This window comes from Myodes glareolus, chromosome 1 (genome assembly GCF_982192425.1).
Source record: "Myodes glareolus chromosome 1, mMyoGla1.1, whole genome shotgun sequence".
NCBI lineage: Eukaryota > Metazoa > Chordata > Mammalia > Rodentia > Cricetidae > Myodes > Myodes glareolus.
This window is the reverse complement of record NC_142026.1, coordinates 5,920,396-5,940,298: the sequence shown is the minus strand read 5'-3', so window position 1 is coordinate 5,940,298 and position 19,903 is coordinate 5,920,396. Positions and strand designations below refer to the sequence as shown.

General features: G+C 42.5%; 1 pseudogene; it reads left to right on the top strand.

Moving 5' to 3' along the window:
• The first annotated feature begins 14,596 nt into the window (after nt 1–14,596).
• Nucleotides 14,597–15,267, top strand: LOC146896199 (small ribosomal subunit protein uS5 pseudogene; annotated as a pseudogene).
• Nucleotides 15,268–19,903: the final 4,636 nt, after the last annotated feature.

Genomic DNA, 19,903 nt, shown 5'->3' with positions numbered 1-19,903 from the left:
GTTCCCACTGGCTCTGTAGGCCCCCTGTTCAGTGATTCTGTTGTCCCCTGGGCTTTGTTGTCCTGCCTGCCCCTTTCCCACCTGACCCGCACTTGGACCTGGCTCTCTTACCACTAGGGCTGTTTTAGACAGTAACTATCTCCCTAGAAATAAGCTGGAGAAAAACTAGACAAGGCCAATGCGCTGCTGGTAGTCCAGACACACACAGACGTAGGTGATAGGCTTCGGAATTGGGATTTTAAGTTGGGAGAGAAAGCGATATGTATACATCAGGAACTGTGCTTCGTATTTTAAATTTTCATCTTTTCCTGGATTAGCAATAGAACAAACACTTCAGACATCGGGCAGAGCATCCAAGCCACAGCCCCCAGTCAACCACATAATCACCGCGAGGAAAAAAATGGTACTCTGCTGCGCGGTGTGTTGCTAAGAAACAATGTGCAGTAGCTTAGGCATATTCAATCTGTTTTCAATTTAAGATGTGTTCATCTTACAATGCGTTTATCAAGGTGTCACCTCATTATGAATCAAGGCTCATCTGCAAAAGTGAGTTCCCCCTGTGAGGAACACCTGATCACCAGCCTGACACTGAAGCATTATTAGCCACTGCAGTATCCAGAGAAAAACACACTGGAACATCCAAGACCAGCTCCCTGGAATCTTGTCAGCTCAAAGCTAAGCCTTTCTTCCTGCCACAACGAAATCATAGGAAAACACGGGGGCACGGTGAAAAAAGGGTGTGCTTATGAATGCAGTTGTCAAAAGCACCCGAGGCTGCCCTGGATCCTCCAGGTAGCTCTTCTATACCCAGTCCCAGGAACCCCACTGGGAAACACACAGCTCTGCCACTGAAGGTCTGCAGCTGTCCTGCATGCTGCACAATGTAACTCCCCGGTCACCTCCTCTTCTACCCCAAAGTATTCTGTTGCCAGTAGCACCATAAATGCTTCCAAAGGGAGGAAAACGGAATCTCTGATCTTACGTGGACAGACAGATAGATCGCAGAGAGCAAAGGACCTCCCCTCTTTCCAAGAGAGAGCCAGCCAGATGGGAGCTGATTGCCAGGTCAAGGGCTGAGGTGTCCAGGTTTACAGCAAATTAATTCCCATAGGAAAGAACGCAGAACCAGGTCCCTGTACCCACCAAGTGGATATTAACTGCAGGGCCAGCCCTAGCCTATGCTCTCCGTGGGAATAAGCTCACCACTGGAACCCAGTGATATCACCACGGGACACTGAGTATGATGATTGTGGAACTTATTTGGGGCCTTCCTTCTCTTTGTCCCTCTGACCCTATTGAGGGGACCTCAGAGCAGGAAGCAATTGGTTGGGAGCAAGGAAAGTCAGAATGCAGACTGGAGACTGGGACTCACAACATGGACTGCTGGACAGTATCAGGAGCTTGGCAAATGTCCAAAAAGAGGGGAATCTACTTGAGATGCCTAGAAATTAGCCATTCCAAAGTCTTTTCTTGAGGGGAAAATAAAAGGGGATTCCAGGAGAGCCGGGGCTACACAGAAACCTAGACTCTGGGGTGGGGCGGGGGTGTGCCGGGATGGAGATTTGTGGTAACCACTAGCACTAGCTAATTGTTCACAAAGCCCATTACTGATCCCCAGCACCACACCTACACAGGGGAAAGACTCATCATCTTATAGTTGGGGGCTGGCCAAGAGCCCTGGTCTGGACTTCAGGTCTGTCCCATTCCACAGTCCCTCATCCTGACTGAAGAAGACTGTTCCTAAGATTGAGGCTCCTGTTGAAGAAAAGTCTAAAACAGGAAAACCAAAACAGAAACAGAAAAGATGTTGGGTAGGAAACCTCAAAACCAAATTATAAGAATATGCATTTTTTAAAAAATTTTATTGATTTTTATTGAGCTCTACATTTTTCTCTGCTCCCCTCCGTCTTTCTCCTCCCCTTCAACCCTCTCCCAAGGTGCCCATGCTCCCAATTTACTCAGGAGATCTTGTCTTTTTCTACTTCCCATGTAGATTAGATCCATGTAAGTCTCTCTTAGGGTCCTCATTGTTGTATAGGTTCTCTGGGATTGTGGTTTGTGGGCTGGTTTTCTTTGTTTTATGTTTAAAAACCACTTAAGAGTGAGTGCATGTGATAATTGTCTTTCTGGGTCTGGGTTACCTCACTCAATGTGATGTTTTCTAGCTCCATCCATTTGCCTGCAAAATTCAAACTGTCGTTATTTTTTAACTTCCACCCTGTTGGGTTCACTCCTCATTTCATCATTGCCTTAATTTAGCCTGAGCTAGGGGGTCGGGAACAGCTCTAGAGTCCTGTAATCCCTGTCCTAGGTGCAGGGACATCCATGCTTCTCAACAGTGAAGTAGGGGACAGGGACTTGGAGACTGTTGTAAAGATGAGAACGCTTAGAAACGTGTTCTGGAGAATAAAATCCCTATGTGAAAAAAAAGAGATTATCTTAATTTTAATCTTAATACTTTTAGGCCCTCCATTTTAAATGAACTATTAAGGTTCATAAAGGAAAGATTAGGGGCCATCCAGCTCATGGTAATGCAAACCCAATGTCAGTCTCTCCCACAGGAACCCAGAGAAACAACAGAGCTTGAAAGAATCTTGAAACTTGAAAGCGTTCCCATATTTGAAACTCTTAGGAACCAATCAGAGTGGGGAAATGTGAGACTAAAGATTTAATTAAGCCTTAATTTTACAGGGATTCTGTTTTCCCTAAAGGTCACCTGGTAAATGACCCAGCCTTAACCTTGGCTCCAGAAATGTGTAGCAATAGCAAAATTAGAAAAGATACCCTGAAAATAGCCAACTTATAGAAGCTAGGGAGCAGGACCATAAAATTTAATAAGGTCCAGATGTACTTTGGAGGCGTCCTGTCCTTGATGACACCTTGTCAGTTATTAATGGCTCTTTGTTAGGGTTTTTACGTCCAAAAACTGACTGATAGTTTCAGAAACTACCTTATCCTATGTATTCCTCATCCAATCCCAAGCCGGCAGGACTCACTCCCCTGACTATGGCGTTTCCCCTTTAAAGGTTTGTCCTTTCCCCGGGATGGGGGCGCTGCACCTCTGTCACCTACTGCGTTGGCACATAATCCAAACTCAAGTTTGAATATTATTAAAAACTCTCTTGTGCTTTACATTTTAATCCGGTCCTGTGGAGTTTTTCCTTTTTCTTTCTCTCTTTCTTTCTTTCTTTCTTTCTTTCTTCCTCTTTTTTGTTCTTTTTGTCTTTTTGTTTGTTTTGTTTTGTTTTGTTTTGTTTTGTTTTGTTTTGTTTGAGACAAGGTTTCCCTGTGTAACAGTCCTAGCGGTCCTGGAACTAGCGCTTGTAGACCAGGCTGGAATTCCTTTCTGATGATAATTAACCTGGAGGTAACACTACCCCTCCAGAGCTGTCTTCTGGAGTCTCCACCCCTCCAGAGTTGCTCTAGTGCGGCTCCAAGTAAAACCTGGCTTCCCGATGAACCGGAATGCTTCCACAGCTCTGTAACTGTAACACATTCCCTACATACAGCATTCAACAGGATGTTGATTTCAGTGCCACAAGCATTTCAAGACAAAACAGGAGTAGTTCCCCCCCCCCCCCCCCGCCACCGAAAGAGTTCAAGATGAACACTAGGGTGTGGAACACCTGGAGAGTCCCAAGACAAGCTGACTGGGATATAACCCAAACACAAAGTTGGATCATGTCATTCTCCAAAGAGTTCCAACACAACAGCTGGAGGTCTATGGGAAACCAATACCCCAAAGGCTTTGAGGGGAGGGAACTGTCACATATTCTACCACCAGGCTTCATTGAGACAGGGAGTCAGCACAGCAGTATAACTAGGGTACCTAGCCCTAACAGGTTACAAGGGTAGAAAGTTAACAGAAACCCCTAGATCACAGGAGATCCCAACCTCATGTGGGGGCATGGGTTACCCTGCACAGCACTTACCCTTGTCCCTTCCCAGGTTCCATCCTTTAGCTCTGTCTGTCATAAGAAACAACTAATCCACTATTCACTCAGCAAACTGTTTTCTCCCGTCCTCTGAATAAACACAACAAACGGGTGAATGAAATGAGAAGGCGAAAGCCCTTGGACCTTGCCAATGTAATTCTGCAGACTAGGAGCACAGAGGTGCACAGGAGTAATGCAGTTATGCAGTTCCCAGTTTTCTCCCCTTGGGACAATTTCCAGCACCACCTGGCAGTGCTCTCTTAGGAACAAGGACAGCAGCCCAGGATTCTCCTTGTAGGAGTCAAGTCAAGCTTATAAGTGACTTCAGGCTTCTTTGTCTCAACAACCCTGGCACACATCCTTAGGTCAGAGTTGTGAAGACAGCTGAGCATGGTGCGCAGTTTGCCACTCAGACCCGGACTATCCGGAAGTTCGATGTTTCTTGGTCTTGTTTCGTTTTTTAACATTTACTTATTTTTATGTATGTATGTATTTTTATGTAACCCTGTAACCCTGTCCGACCAGGAACTGACTAAGTAGTCCAGGTTGTCCTCGAAATCACAGAGATCCACCTGCCTCTGCCCCCCAAGTGCTGGGATTAAAGGTGTTGCCATCTCATCCAGCAACATTTATTTATTCATTTATTTTTTTGGGGGGGGGTGCTCATGGAAGCACGCATGCTCTTGACTGTGAGTGTGCAAGTGAGTTTGTGTGTACACTCTCAGTTGTGCATGTGTGCATACCGCAGCAGGCTTGTGGAAATGAGGACAACCATGGGTCTTGTGCCATGTGGGTTCTGGTGATCAACTCAGTTCATTGGTAAGCATCTTTATACCCACTGAGCCATCTTGCTGGCCTTTTCTCGTTTTCGTTTTGTTGTGGTTCTGTTTTGTTCTCTAAAACGGGCAAGATCTTGGGGTGTGGTCCACACTGATCTCGACTTCACAGTCCTCCCACCTCAGCCTCCCTTGTTTTGTGCAACAGGTGTGTACCAGCAGGCCTGCTTTCCAAAGTGTTTAAATGGCACTGGGTGTGACAATGCAGGATGGAAAAGATGATGTCCACTCAAGCTACTTTCCGCTAACCTTTGTCGTCTGACTTTTAAACCCCTTGCTCCCACCGTGAAACACCTGCCTTTCTGCCAACCACACGGAACACCTCTGACTAAAGGCCTTTTTAAAAAGATTATTTGTTAGACAGATAAAGAAAACTAAAGGTTAAAGAGTGTTTTAAAAGCTAAAATTTCAAGGTATATATGACTAAGTTTACTGCAATTAATGGTTGTTAAAAATGCCTAAAGTTTACAAAGAGACTTTTGCTTCTAAGTCCCCAGCAAACTAAGTTTTGGGTAAGCCGTGGATCTGCCTGCCTTTTTCTGCAGCTTCAGAGAACCTTCAGTCTGGTTCCGAGCCATCAGAACCAGTTTCTCTGAAACATACCCCTCATGCTTTACAAGCCCTCGTTCTACAATGAGCTCTGAAGGACTCAGTTTTCCCAGCTCCCCAGTTTGGAGATCAGCCAAAAATGATGATGATAATATCCCGAAGAGCAAGATCAAAACAAACAACAAAAACAGAAGTCGAAGATGTCAGCACAAGCAAGCTCACACCGTCAATGCTCTCTCAATCAGTGGCTGCTGCCTAGGGACAGTTACTTAGTCCAGGGTGGCAAAGGATCATTCGGATCTGATCCTAATCAACACACTTCTAATCATGCTCTCCAGATGTGATTTAATCAGGTATAGTATGACACACAGATGTGAAAATGCTTTTCCATATCGAAAATCATTTTATTTAACAGTGTTCTTTTCTAGTGTCTGTGTCATGTCTGTCTGTCTTGTGTGTGTGCGCACATGCGTGCGTGTGTGTGTGTGTATGTGTGTGTGTGTGTGTGTGTGTGTACGCGCGCGTGCATGCACACAGACCCATATTGAGACCAGAGGTCTCCCTTCTGCTTTAAGACAGCCTCTCTCTCTCTCTCTCTCTCTCTCTCTCTCTCTCTCTCTCTCTCTCTCTCTCTCTCCCAGGATATCACTGATTTGGCTAGACTGGCGGCTGGCCATTAAGCCTCGGGAATCCTCTTGTCCCTCTATCATCCCCTGCAGTGGGCTAGCGTTTGCTTCACCACGCCCTGATTTTACAGGATCTAGAAATCTGAACGCAAGTCCTCAGGTCCTCATACCTACGCAACAAGCGTTTTACCCACAAGCCAGCTTGCCAGTTCCATACAATTTTTCTTTCATATTGATACATAATCAACTTACCCTGCAAAGATCTAGATATGAGAAAAATAAAAATGACCTTATAAAGATTATCAAGTGTGGCAATTTGCAGAAAGGATGGGAGCATTGCCCCATACGCTGGCAAAGTAAGTCAAAAGCCAAATGCAAATACAGGTCCCACATCCAAAGTTCAAGAGGAAAATTTCCTACACCTGTAAAGTTACATCCTTCCCTTTCTTTACTGTCATATTTACCGAAAAGGGACTCAGCAAAAATTTAATAACAAATCACTTGATTATAGGTTTATTTTTTAAAAAAAAAGGCTTTTTTCGTATTTGTTTATTCATCACAGATTTTCCTCAGGAACCATGTAAGACAGACATGTTAAGTCCCAAAGCCTGCTTCTCAGCAACCATGTTGAACTTATCATTCTGAGTCTGGTCACTAAGATTTCTTGTGCAAAGAAGAGGAGGGGGTATTCTAAATTCATCCTTGAAATCACTGAAAGACAGTTACATTGGTAGGCGTCATGGGTACGCTGAGCTGATGACATTTTGTTTTGGTTGCATTTAAAACGGAAACAAAATAAAACAAAACAAATTTCATCAGGCAGTGTAGCTGGGTGGAAGTTTCCCCCAACCCAACATAAACCCTGCATTCCATTCCCAATGCCACAGGACAAAACCAGAAAGGCTCGGTGGTAGGAAGGTGCCCGAACGAAAACCTGATCTGTTCTAACATACTGACCTCAAAACTGGGACTGAAGACAGTGTGCAAAATTTCCCGTTTTCTCTCTTATCAAAATTCACTTAGTGAGCAGTACTGAACTTCAACGATGGTGCACATTCTCTCCCTCAGGTTTTCCTTGCTAATAACGTGCTTAGACGGCAATTACAGGCCCTGAATTATCTACCTATGATAGAATTGATAGAATTGGCGAACCAGCAATAAAGAGGAATGTCAAGTTGGCTCTTGGTTGGTTCTTCTGTTGACACCGGAGAATGGGGATTTTTGCGTTTACCAGCCCAGTATGCAATCGCTTTGAAAGCGTGTTGCTGTGTGGAAGGACCCGAGGGCAGTGTTTTGCTGAAGTCCGACGGGTCTGAGGCTGCTGGGCGCCTGGTGTCTGACTCCACAGCTCGGCGCCTGACTCCACGACCGAGCTTCGGATCAGCAGGCTAACGATCGGCACCCGGAGGGTGGTATGCTCGGCTCAGGACACCGGGTCCGACCGCCATCCGGTCTCCAGTGGGCACGCTCCCGCCCCGGCCACGCTGCGCACCCCACGGCTCCAGGTGCAGCCGGGGCCGCCTCCAGAACCCATGCCCAGCACCCGGGCTTCCAGCAGTCAAACCCGCCGCCTCTCCCTGAACCGAGGCCGCTTTCGTGCCTCGAGGCTCAACTTTGCCTCACTATTAACGAATCTTGTCCACAATCTCTACACACCAGTTCCCCACGGCAGGAGATCGTGAGGGTCTGGAGGGTGTTCTAATTAATGATGGTAAGGGGTTCGTGGCCATGCACGCATACAGACCCCAGAACTTCAAAGCTGGGGAACAGGTGAAAAGTGACTATGTTTCACCTAACTGCTCCTCCAGCCTCTTGTTTTTAACTTCCATCCTCTGTAATAAACCTATAATCTCGTAAGGAAACTGTTTTCTGATTACTCCAAGCTATTTTAGTAAACCATAGAACCTGAGGGGTAGTCATGGAAACCTCTCTGATTTATAACCCGGTCACATGCACAGGTAACTACTGTGGCTGGCGTCTGAAGAGGGGGGTTGGGAAAGGGGCACTTGGGGGACTGAGCCCAGAATCTGTAGAGATCTGTACTTCTCAGGTCGGCAGGGCAAGAATTTAGTTAATTCTTGTACTACAACCAGTATCTGAAGAGAATTGGAAAACTCTAGGTTTTGGGGGGGGGGGACAAATCTCTAATCTGCTGCTAGGAGTGAAACAATATTCTGAATATAAAAAGAAAAGTGACTTATCCTATAGTAACTAAATGCCCGTAATGAAATTAGCAATGTTTTCTCTTGTAGAGGTTAGAGCGGTTTTCTTTTCCAAATTGAAATTTAAAAATCAAAGAGCACGTCCTTTCTTTTGAAATTCAGCAGAGAAAAAACTGAATGGACCCCTGCTAGCCTTAGAGAGAGGGCGGGGGAGGGAAGGCCTCTGATGCTTGGTCACCTTGGCAACGATTGTTTTAAGCTGCTTTTTTTTTTTTTTTGAATTATGAGGAAAAAGCCTTGTCTGGCTCAAACCGGTTGAAACCGCACACCCCCTCCCCTTACCCAGGAGCAGCAGAAAATGTCTAACGGGCGTGATCGTACTTTTGACGTAAGAGGACCCAAAACCCACCCGAGGTCACGCTAATGCAGCCATTTTCTGAACCGGCGACCTACGAAGAGCCCTGAAATTCGCCTACGCACCCACAGACCACCGCAGGCACAGACTGCCAATTACTTCGGCGTCCCTTCCCTCCAATCGCCTTTCCCCACACCTCAGACCACAGATTAGACTCTTTCTCCAGGACACGGGTTTATTCGGGTTTAGTGCTGACGCTCCCCTCCGCTGCCTGCCTGACTCTTGAATTAAACCCTTTTACAGAAATCATGCCCTCAGACAGGGCCTTTCTCTGAACTAACAGCAGAGACCAGCCTTGTTCGCATCTTTCTCGCAGGGTCCGACAAAGCAATCAATCTATCACTATCGTTTTTAATCTATTTCCTCTTCCCTCCAATTTCCTAATTCTATTTTGCAGTGTCCTTGTATTTTTTGTTTTGTCTGTAGATATAACTATGCCCTTTGCCCCTATAAAACCAACATAGATATCAGGTCAAATACAGTGGTTATCAATATTCTGCACACTTTGTGATCTAGAGATAAAGTGTATGGACATACCATTCTGTATTTGTTGTAAAAATTATACAAGTGCCTAGTGCTAGCCCTGGCTGATAACAAGATCAGAGATGATTTAATATTATTTTTAAAAATATTTAACTTTATTTTCATGTGGTATAAAGGTGCCAGATTAACTGGAACTAGAATTACAGACAGTTGTGAGCTTCCATATGGGTACTGGGAATTGAACCTGGGTCCTCTGGAAGAACAGAGTGGTGCTCTTAACCACTGAGCCATTCTACTAGCCCCCTTAGTATTATTCTCATGCTCAGAATCAGTTCTTTTAATAGTGTGTTTTATGGAATAATTCCATTTAGTAGCACATGACTTGTTAAAATGTCCAATTCCAGTTAATTTAATGACCAATGGCTCTGAACAAATTATCTGTGACTAATTTGTGCACAAGGCTTTTGTCTTTCTCCTGTACTGGAATGTATACAAGAGCCCTACCACTGCGCCACATCCCTGAACACTTTGTGCTTTCAGTCATTTTTGCAGGTATTGAGGGAGTTCCATGTGTCAGCTATAAAATCCACCAAGCAACAACCCCAGTCCATTGTGGCTATTATTGATAACATTTTGTATTGGCTTTTAATCCTAAAAGAAAATGTCCATCAATTGAAATACAGTGCTGTAAACAAGGTAAGGGTATCTCTGTTATGGTAAAACTAAACCGCTGCAGATCCCAGAGTAGACTGTGGGCCAAGAGGGGCAGCGAGTGGCCCATGGGACCTAGACACAGAGCCCATGGTGGGTGAGAGACCAAGACAGGTGGGCACATCATACAGAGGAAATGGGTATTTTATTTAGTGGGTTATGGAGGGAAAGGGAGAAAGGGTAGAAGAGCAGAGAGAGGGGGAGAGAGAGAGACAGACAGAGACAGAGAGACAGAGGAGAGAAGTGGGGAAAAGGAAAGGAAAGACTGGGGTTGAAAACAGGAAGAAAGCTCTGCCTGCCTCAGTCGGGGGAAGACTTGTCTCTTAAAGGGACACGATAGACCATTACAATCTCAGTGGAATATTTCAGTCGGGAGTCAATGTCCTGACAAAGGGGTCTGTTTTGCCCCACATGACTTGTTCTTTCTCTGTTGAACATCAGTACACTGTAGCTGAGCTGCTTGTCAACCCTTTGTCATTCAGCTGCCTTCAGAACTAATCGATTATCTGCTGCAACAAGAGAGAGATTCTGTCTGGGCAATCTTTTAAATTTGATGAATATGTCTTGGACTGACTGCTTAAAAAAAGTAAAAAGCAAGAAATGGCCATTTGATAAGAAACTGCTGCTGAGAGCAGAATCAGTGTGAGCAGATTTCCCTTACAATGGCCAAAGAATAGTTCTTGTAGGACCCAGGTCTACCCCTCCTCCTGGGGTTCATCTTGAGGACAATTTCTGGACAGACATTTTGTTGCATTTCCCAGATTTCCCGACTCCCTCGGTCCCGCCTAGGATTAGCTACAAAACATTGTTTACTCCACCTTGGGAATGGTAATTTCCCACCTGCCTGGGGGGAATTCCATTGTGCAACAGCTAGGGATATAAGGTTTTTCCTAAACTTGAATAAATGGCATTTGGCTGATCTCCTTTAGAATGACACAAGTCTCTTGTGTGTTCTTTCAATCTCCAGGTCCTTACCCGACTCACAAATGGTACAGTGGGGCACAAACTGTACCAAGAGTAATGTAGGCATTACAGTTGGAAGCCCATCAGTGAGATCAAAAAGTAGGGGACCCCTGAGGGATCACCCTTAGAAGCCTGGCCAGCAGGTAAGAAATTGATGGTGAGGGTGAACTGAAAATGGGTGCAAGGTAGCAGAATACAAGATTAACTTTAAAAAGTCAGTGGACCTTCTGTACACAGATGATAAAAGGGCTGGGGAAGAAATCAGAGAATCAGCACCCTTCACAATAGCCACAAATAGCATAAAATATTTCAAAGTAACTCTAACCAAACAAGCATGACAAGAACTTTAAATCTTTGAAGAAAGAAATTTAAGAAGACACCAGAAAGTAGAAGCATTTCCCATGCTCTTGGATAGGCAGAATTAACATAGTAAAAATGGCAATCTTACCAAAAGCAATCTACAGATTCAACACAATACCCATCAAAATCCTAGCAAAATTCTTCAACGACCTTGAAGGAATGGTACTCAATTTCATATGGAAAAGCAAAAAGCCCAGGATAGCCAAAACAATCCTGAACAATAAAAGAACTTCTGGAGACATCACAATCCCTGACTTCAAACTCTACTACAGAGCTACAGTACTGAAAACAGGACACAGAGAGAACAAGCTCCACCAGGAGCAGAAGCCAGGAGCGAACCCAGTCCCCAGGACACAGGCCAATCAGGATTGAACTAGCAACCAGATCCAGAGTCAACAATAAAAGAACTTCTGGAGGCATCACAATTCCTGACTTCAAACTCTACTACAGAGCTACAGTCTGAAAACAGCCTGGTATTGGCATAAGAATAGACAGGAGGACCAATGGAACCCAATAGAAGACCAGGATATAAATTCACACACCTTCGAACACCTGATCTTTGATGAAGAAACAAAAAATATCAAATGGAAGAAAAAAAGCATAGTTAGCAAGTGCTAGCATAACTGGATATCAACATATAGAAGAATAAAAATAGACCCATATCTATCACCATGCACAAAACTCAAATCCAAATGGATCAAAGACCTCAACATAAAGCCAGCTACACTGAACTTTATAGAAGAGAAAGTGGGAAGTACACTTGAACACATTGGCACAGGGAACCACTTCCTAAACATAACCACAGTAGCACAGACACTGAGAGAAACAATTAATAAATGGGACCTCCTGAAACTGAAAAGCTTCTGTAAAGCAAAGGACATGGTCAACAAGATGAAATGACAGCCTACAGAATGAGTAAAGATCTTCACTAACCCCACATCAGACACAGGTCTGATCTCCAACATATAACAAAGAACTCAAGAAATTGGACACCAAAAGATCACATAACCCAATAAAAAAAATGGAGTACAGACCTAAACAGAGAACTCTCAACAGAGGAATCTAAAATGGCTGAAAGACACTTAAGGAAATGCCCAACATCCTTATTCATCAGAGAAATGCAAATCAAAACAACTCTGAGATTCCATCTTAAACCTGTAAGAATGGCCAAGATTAAAATCACTGATGACAACTTATGCAGGAGAGGTTGTGGGGGAAAGGGAACACTTCTGCATAGATGGTGGGAATGCAAGCTGGTACAACCCCTTTGGATGTCAGTGTGGTGATTTCTCAGAAAATTAGGAAACAACCTTTCTCACTACCCAGCAATACCACTTTTAGGTATATATCCAAAGGATTCTCAATTGTGCCACAAGGACATGTGCTCAACTATGTTCATAACAGCATTGTTGGTCATAGCCAGAACCTGGAAGCAACCTAAATTCCCCTTGACTGAAAAATGGATAAGGAAAATGTGGTACATTTACACAATGGAGTACTACACAGCAGAAAAAAATGACAGCTTGAATTTTGCAGGCAAATGAATGGAGCTAGAAAACATTATTTTGAGTGAGATAACCCAGACACAAAAAGACAATTATCACATGTACTCACTCATAGGTGGTTTTTAAACATAAAGAAAACAAGCCTACAAACCACAATCCCAGAGAACCTAGAAAACAATGAGGACAGTAAGAGAGACATACATGGATCTAATTTACATGGGAAGTAGAAAGTGGAAAAAACAAGATCTCCTGAGTAAATTGGGAGCATGGGGACCTTGGGGGAGGATTGAAGTACGGAGAGGAGAGGCAAAGAGGGGAACAGAGAAAAATGTAGAGCTCAATAAATATCAATAAATATGTATTTTAAAAAAAAGAAAGAGGATATATTAGAATGACTGACAGCTAATCCAGCAACGGCCGGCTATGAACAGAAAGTCTAAGAACCCAGTAGTTGATCAATTCCCAAGACTGAATGTCTTACCTGATATTCAGTGTATACTGGAATCCTGAAGAAGTAGCTTCTGAGGTCAGTGAAGTAACAGACTCACCAGTGAAGTGAAAGCAAACCCGCTAAGAACACAAGCTCTCTCCTTCCAGCAGAAGGCATGGCCCAGAATAGATATGGACCAAAGGTATGTCTTGCTGCCTCAAGATTCAGATTAAAGAAGTGTCTTTTCCCCTGCTCAAAAGATCTGGTTGAAAGTTGTTTTTTCTGCCTAAGAGATCTGGATTAAATGGAGTCAAGTTGACAACTTTAAAAAAAAAAAAAAAAAGCAAAATCTCTTCTCCAAACCTTTTACTTCAATTTTGAAGTCAAGGTATTTTCAAAATACCTATCTTGGATTAATTCAGCAACATTTATAAACAAATATCTTTTAACTGCCTTTGCTTCTTTTTCAGCATTCAAACAATTCAAAGAGAACATAATAATATATAGTATCCAAATTCTCTGCGTGTTTTCCATCTCTATGTGGCTTTATTTTAAACTCTATTTCTTTTATTTTTATTTTTAATTTTTGGCTTTTTGATACAGGGTTTCTCTGTGTTTCTTTGTACTGGAACTCACTCTGTAGACCAGGCTGTGCCTGAACTCACAGAGATCCGCCTACCTCTGCCTCCAAAGCACTGGGGTTAAAGGTGTATGCTACCACACCTTGAACTCAGAGATCTGTCTGTGTCTGCCTCCTAAGTGTTGGGATTAAAGGTCTGTGCCACCACACCCAACTACTTTCTTTTTTTTTTTCTTTTAAGGACTTTATCCATTTTTTTTTCTTTCCCAAGCCTACATATATTTATAAACACACTGTCAATCATTTAGAGGTTTTATTCATCTGAATCTATCTTTACTGTATATCTCTTTTTTTCTGACCACGTGAGTCTTTAATTTGCTAGGATTAAAGCAGCGGCTTTGACAGCTAGATCCAGCCTAGTCTTTAGCTTTCTGAGAGTCTAGCCTCATGGTGGAGGTAGTGGCCAGAGTCATGTTTATTGCTACAACTTTATGGCATTTCAAGGTCGTTGCTGCCACCAAGAAGCATGCTGTAGGGTATTCATAAATACCATTTAAGTGTTTTGTGGCAGAACCTCTTAAAAGGACAACAAAGTTTTTGCAGCTAAAGCTGAGTCAGGAAGCTTCTCTTAAATGAAATGCATTTGCCTCTAGCAAACAGAGCCTACCTGAGAAATTGTTTCTATCAATAAGACCTGCTTAACTCTATCTTCTTCTGTCAAGAATTACTTCCCAAGCTCTCTCAGGCTTTCTGTGAATGCAGTTGTCCAGATGTTGGGCACCATTTGTTGACAGAGGTTTCTGTCCCATTTGGTCCCACAGTCATTTGGCAGATAATGCTGATGCAGCAGGAGGGCCAGGAGGGCCAGGAGGGCCCAGGGGCCCAGGATTATGAGACAGTGGTGGCTTTTGTGGAGAATTCGGCAGCCATCTTAGGGGCTTCAGTCAAGGCTGAGGCCGAGGGCAAGGCCGCAGGGCTCACGGAGGTAAAGCTGTATAGACAAGGAGTGGATTCCCATCACCAAGCTGGGCCGTTTGGTTAAGGACATGAAAATCAAGTCCCTAGAGGAGATCTACCTGTTCTCCCTGCCCATTAAAGAGTCCGAGATTATTGACTTTTCTCTGGGAGCATCCCTAAAGGTTGAGGTTCTGAAGATCATGCCCGTGCAGAAGCAGACTAGGGCAGGCCAGCGGACCAGGTTCAAGGCTTTCGTAGCTATTGGGGACTATAACGGTCATGTTGGTCTCGGTGTTACGTGCTCCAAGGAGCTAGCCACTGTTATCTGAGGGGCCATCTTGGCCAAGCTTTCCATTTTTCTGTGCAGAGAGGCAACTGGCGGAACAAGATTGGCAAACCTCACACTGTTCCATGCAAAGTGACAGGCCGCTGTGGTTCTGTGCTGGTGCGTCTCATTCCTGCCACCAGAGGCACTGGCATAGTCTCTGCTCCTGTGCCCAGGAAGCTACTGATGATGGCCTGTATTGAAGACTGCTACACATCAGTCAGGGGCTGCACTGCCACCCTGGGCAACTTTGACAAGGCCACCTTTGATGCCATCTCTAAGACCAACAGCTACCTGACCCCCGACCTCTGGAAAGAGACTGTGCTCTCACCAAGTCTTCTTATCAGGAATTCACTGAGCATTTTATGAAAACCCACACCAGAGTCTCTGTTCAGAGGACCCAGGTTCCAGCTGTGGTCACCACATAGTGGTTTTTATACAACAAAAATAAAAGTGAATTAAGTCTGTTTTAAAAAAGGAATAATAATAGTGGGTAATATAATGAATACTTGTGAGTTATTATTTACGGATAATTTACATTGGTATAGTTTTTGTATATTGAGACAAGTTCAAATTTTATTTGTTGTTTTTGTTTACATTATTTGGACACCTATGCAAAGTTATCCTGTCAGACTGTATATATGCATGTTTCTACCTCTGTTTAGAACATTTTGTTATTGATACAACTTTTAGGATATATTTTCTTCTTTTTTTTTACTTTAGAAAGAAGAGAAATTTATTTATTTCTCATGATTCAGGAGGCTGAAGTCCAATATTAAGGGGCCAACAGATATATTTTTATATTGCATTATATATTACTCTTACCTCTGATCAAAATACTTATAGATTGTTTACATTTTGAGGTCATTGTCCTCATTTGTTGCACATTTGTTTACAGATTATTTAATATTTTGACATGAAGTTTTATTCTTTAAGTTATACAGGTATTAAATATTATAGGTCAATAGTTGTTCATGTTTGTTGTATATACAGTCGGATAAATTAGGTTCTTTAGATACATACAGATTGTATTCTGTCTAAATAGGTAATATTCAACCACTTCAAGGTCTGTAGAACATGGCATTTAAATAACTTAGGGTTCTGTTGACATGAGACATGATTGCTCCTGCCAGCACCAATCTATTCCGGAGAGAATGTTGAGCACTGAAGACATTCTATTTGGAGATTGTTTTCTTCTTGGCAAAACTGACCTTTGGGCAAGAATTTGCCCATGCCTCAACCACTGACATCGTATATGGTTTCTGGAAATGGATAAGCAGAACAAAAAGAAGGAAACTGTCAAATCTTGCCAAGACAGGGTAAAATGTCCTGCCTCTGAAAATGGTCTGTCAGTTACACTACCAGGCCCTAGCCAAAGCTGGTTGCTTCAACGTTGCAAAATGAGACTTTAGGTGTTTGCTCAGGTAGCTAATTGTCTTCGTTATATATTGCTCACCTTGGAAGCTGCTTAATTGTACTTCCTGCTTGCTCAAGTAATATTATCTCCTTTCTCGAGCCTTCAATGGGGTTGAAGATTAGATAGTCGTAGTTACTGCACTCTTATGATCTAGTCAAGCCATTTCCTATACAAGACTTAGACTCTTTAGGATAGAATGTTTATTAAAACATTTTGCATACATTCCTTGCCTAATATTGTTTATGCTGCATGTAATTCTAATTATACTTGATATCTGTTCCTAGTGTATATAGTGTTGGATTGAGTTTGGAACTTTATTATTTGAACAAAAGGGGAAGGTGCTGTGGGAGCATATTCTGCCCCTTCAGTTAAGAACCTTTAAGATACCAGCCCACTTGGGTGTGGTCTCTGATACTGTAAAAAGCAGCTCTAAAGCATGTGCTCTCTCTCTCTCTTGCTTCTGGCTGCTAAACTCTGCTCTTGTTGGCACAGAGGACTGTTTTCTAGGACAGTGATCTGTAAGTTTTCCCTTAAATAAATAACTCTTTTATTATTCATATTCCTGAACTGGTGTGGGAGTATTTTGTGACTTCCATCTTCAATCCCTGTATAGCTGGTCTGTTTGTTTCTGTCTAGTGTTTGGTATGGAAATGTCTGGTGTTTCATAGATCTGTTTAAGGTATGGGTAGAACAGAGGACAAAGTGAAGTTTAGGAAAAAAATTTTTAGGACCAGGAAATTGAGGGGATGTATCTGACCTGTTTAAGGTGGATCCTTCAATTCAGCTTTCTGGAATTCATAAGAATTTTTGGGGTTTGTGAAAACATAAATTTTAGCATATTTATCTCAGAATGACTTTGACAGATGTTTGTGCACAGTGAAAAATATTTTAAAGACTATGAAAGACAGTATGAGAGAGAAATTTGATAAGGTGTACTTGTCCTCACACCTTTATAACTTACAGGTAAACAGCTTAATGACGTGTATTTGTATTTTGTTAAATTTGTTTGAGGTTGTCCTTTTAAACTGACAAAACATCTCAGCTGTCAAACTGCATCAGAGATCTTGAGAAGGATAAAATTTTACTTGAGTTACTGATTTAAAAACAACACAGAACTTACTTGGTTGACACCTAGGGCTACTCTTCAGGGACTTCCATGGTCACTGAGGGTTGTATTTTTCTTTTGCTGTTTAGCACAGGGCCTGCCAGGCTCCAGAAGATTCTGTGGGCTAAAAAATCTGTAGGAAGACAAGCCTACCTTGACCTGAGCAGGTAGGCTGTCAATTCCAGTGATTCTGTCCACTGTCTGGTGATCTTTAGTTTAGATAAAAAGCAGTTTTTCTCAGTGGTCAGAGCTTGACAGTTGAAGTGAATTGCGGATGGACATTGTTCTGTGTCCATTTGTCTTCTGTCTACTTTGGAGGAAATAGAGTGCTAGTAGCCAACCTGTCTCTTTCTGTTATGAAAAGTCTCTATTAATAATTAAATATTTAAATGCCATATTCCCCAGATCTCTGAGCGGTTGAGGGCTATTTATCAGGTACAGTTACAGTATAGAATCTGCCTAGAGAGTTGGGTCCAAGCTTGACTCTACTGGCTCTCAACTTAACAGGTAAGATTTACACTCACAAAAAGACAGAAAGAAGAAAAGATTGCTTGCAATAGAAGGCTAACGGCAGAATTGACAATAGTAGAGAACAGCTTAATACATTTTAAGTCAGGGTTAGATTAAATATACCATAATGTTTTAGGAGACTTAAAAGTACATACTAATTTAAACATGAAATTTACTGCTTTGTAGTCTGGGATGAAATACAATGAGCAGACAATTGTAACATTTAACAGTAAACATAGGTTATTTAAGTTACATGTATGAACACACACACACACAGAGTGAACAGGAATTGGGTGAAGTGGGTGCCCTTGGTGGGCCCTACCAAAGGCATGCCACTGCACAAAACACACATGCAACAGAGTCAACAAGAGGAATTTAGAGACAAAAGCTTAAGTAAACTAGAGGACTAGGCAGGGTATACCTCAGTAAAGATGATGGGACTTGGTCACCTGACCTGGTTCTCACTTAAGATGGTGGTGAAGTCACATGACCTCAATTAAGATGGTGATAAGGTCACCCATGTAACAGAGTTAACTCTGGGGAACCAGGAAGGGAATACCTCAGTAAAGATGGTGGAACTTGGTCACCTGACCTGGCTCTCAGCCAAGATGGTGGCCAAGTCACCTGATATCAGTTAAAGCATAGGTAACATGATATCTGGAAAGTAAACTGAGCTTCCTAAATAATGAAAAAAGAATTTAGACCTGGTCTATTTTTAAGGTATTCTAAAATTGACCAAACTTTTTGGTTAGTGAAAATAAGAAATTATAATTAATCAGGTGTGTGTGAGAGGGGGTAAATAACAAAAAAAAATCACTTCAAAGGCAATTTTTTTTTTCTTTTCAGTTCTTTAAGACAAGTTTTTTCTGTCCTAGAACTCTCTTTTTAGACCATGCTGGCCTCAAACTCAAAGATCCACTTGCCCCTGCCTTCAAAGTGCTGGGATTAAAGACACATGCCACTACCATCTGGCTGGATTTTGTTTTTAATAATAATAGTCATAATCATAATAGTCAGGCAGTGGTGGCATATCCCATTAATCCCAGCACTTGGGAGGCAGAGGCAGGCAGATCTTTGTGAGTTCAAGGCTAACCTGACCTACAGACTCTTTGTTGGGGGTCAGTCTCAACAGAATTACCTTTCTTCCAGAGTGGAGGTGTGGGAATTTAGAAATATAATAAAGAGTACAAAGACACAAACAAAAGTAATAAAATGCAGAAACACATAGGATAGTATCGGAAGGGAATTTCAGTGAGTTCTGAAAAATTCACCATGTTTTATTTTCCAACTGGTTAGTATACCCCTGATTTCAAAAGGTAGGAGTAGAACAAAAGGACTGCATTAACACACAAATTGAAAGTCATGGGGTCCATTCATCACTCATTCCCTAGACTCATGCCCTAGACCTAACACTCTATAGGCAAGCCACTCCCTGGGTGGAATTCCAAGTTATTTCCATAAAGGATACTGGAACTTAATTGGATCCTTAGACTTTTGTTTTAGGTAGGAACCAACTACTTCCCTATTTCAGAAGCACCAGGTCTGACAACTATCCATACCTGTTGACAATAGCCTTGAGAGAGCAGAACTCTGGTTTACAACTAGGTGGGTCCTTTGTTTGAGTTAGAAGCACAGTAACCTTGAATGAACCAAAAACAAGTCTTAAGCTCTCTGACCTTTGGCCTCTTTGGGCCTCTACAATTCCTCCCTTTTTATTAATTTTAATAAAGCCTATGCTTCTGCAACAGGACAGATGATCGCACCTGCTTTAGGATTAACACTTCTCTGTTTCCCAGTTTTATGCATCTTCAGAACATGCACCTTAATTTATGCAAGTCCATATCTAAGGTGCCAGGGGGTGGGAAGGATCAAATCCCGTCCTTGACTGCCTACCTCTGTAAAAAAAAAAAAAAAAAAAAAAAAAAAAAAAAAAAAAAAAAAAAGGTTAAGGGAGAAAGTACTGGACTCTCCTTCTTCAAGCCAGATTTCTGTCAAGAGAGTTCATTAGCAATTAGCTAATGGTAAACAAGCAGA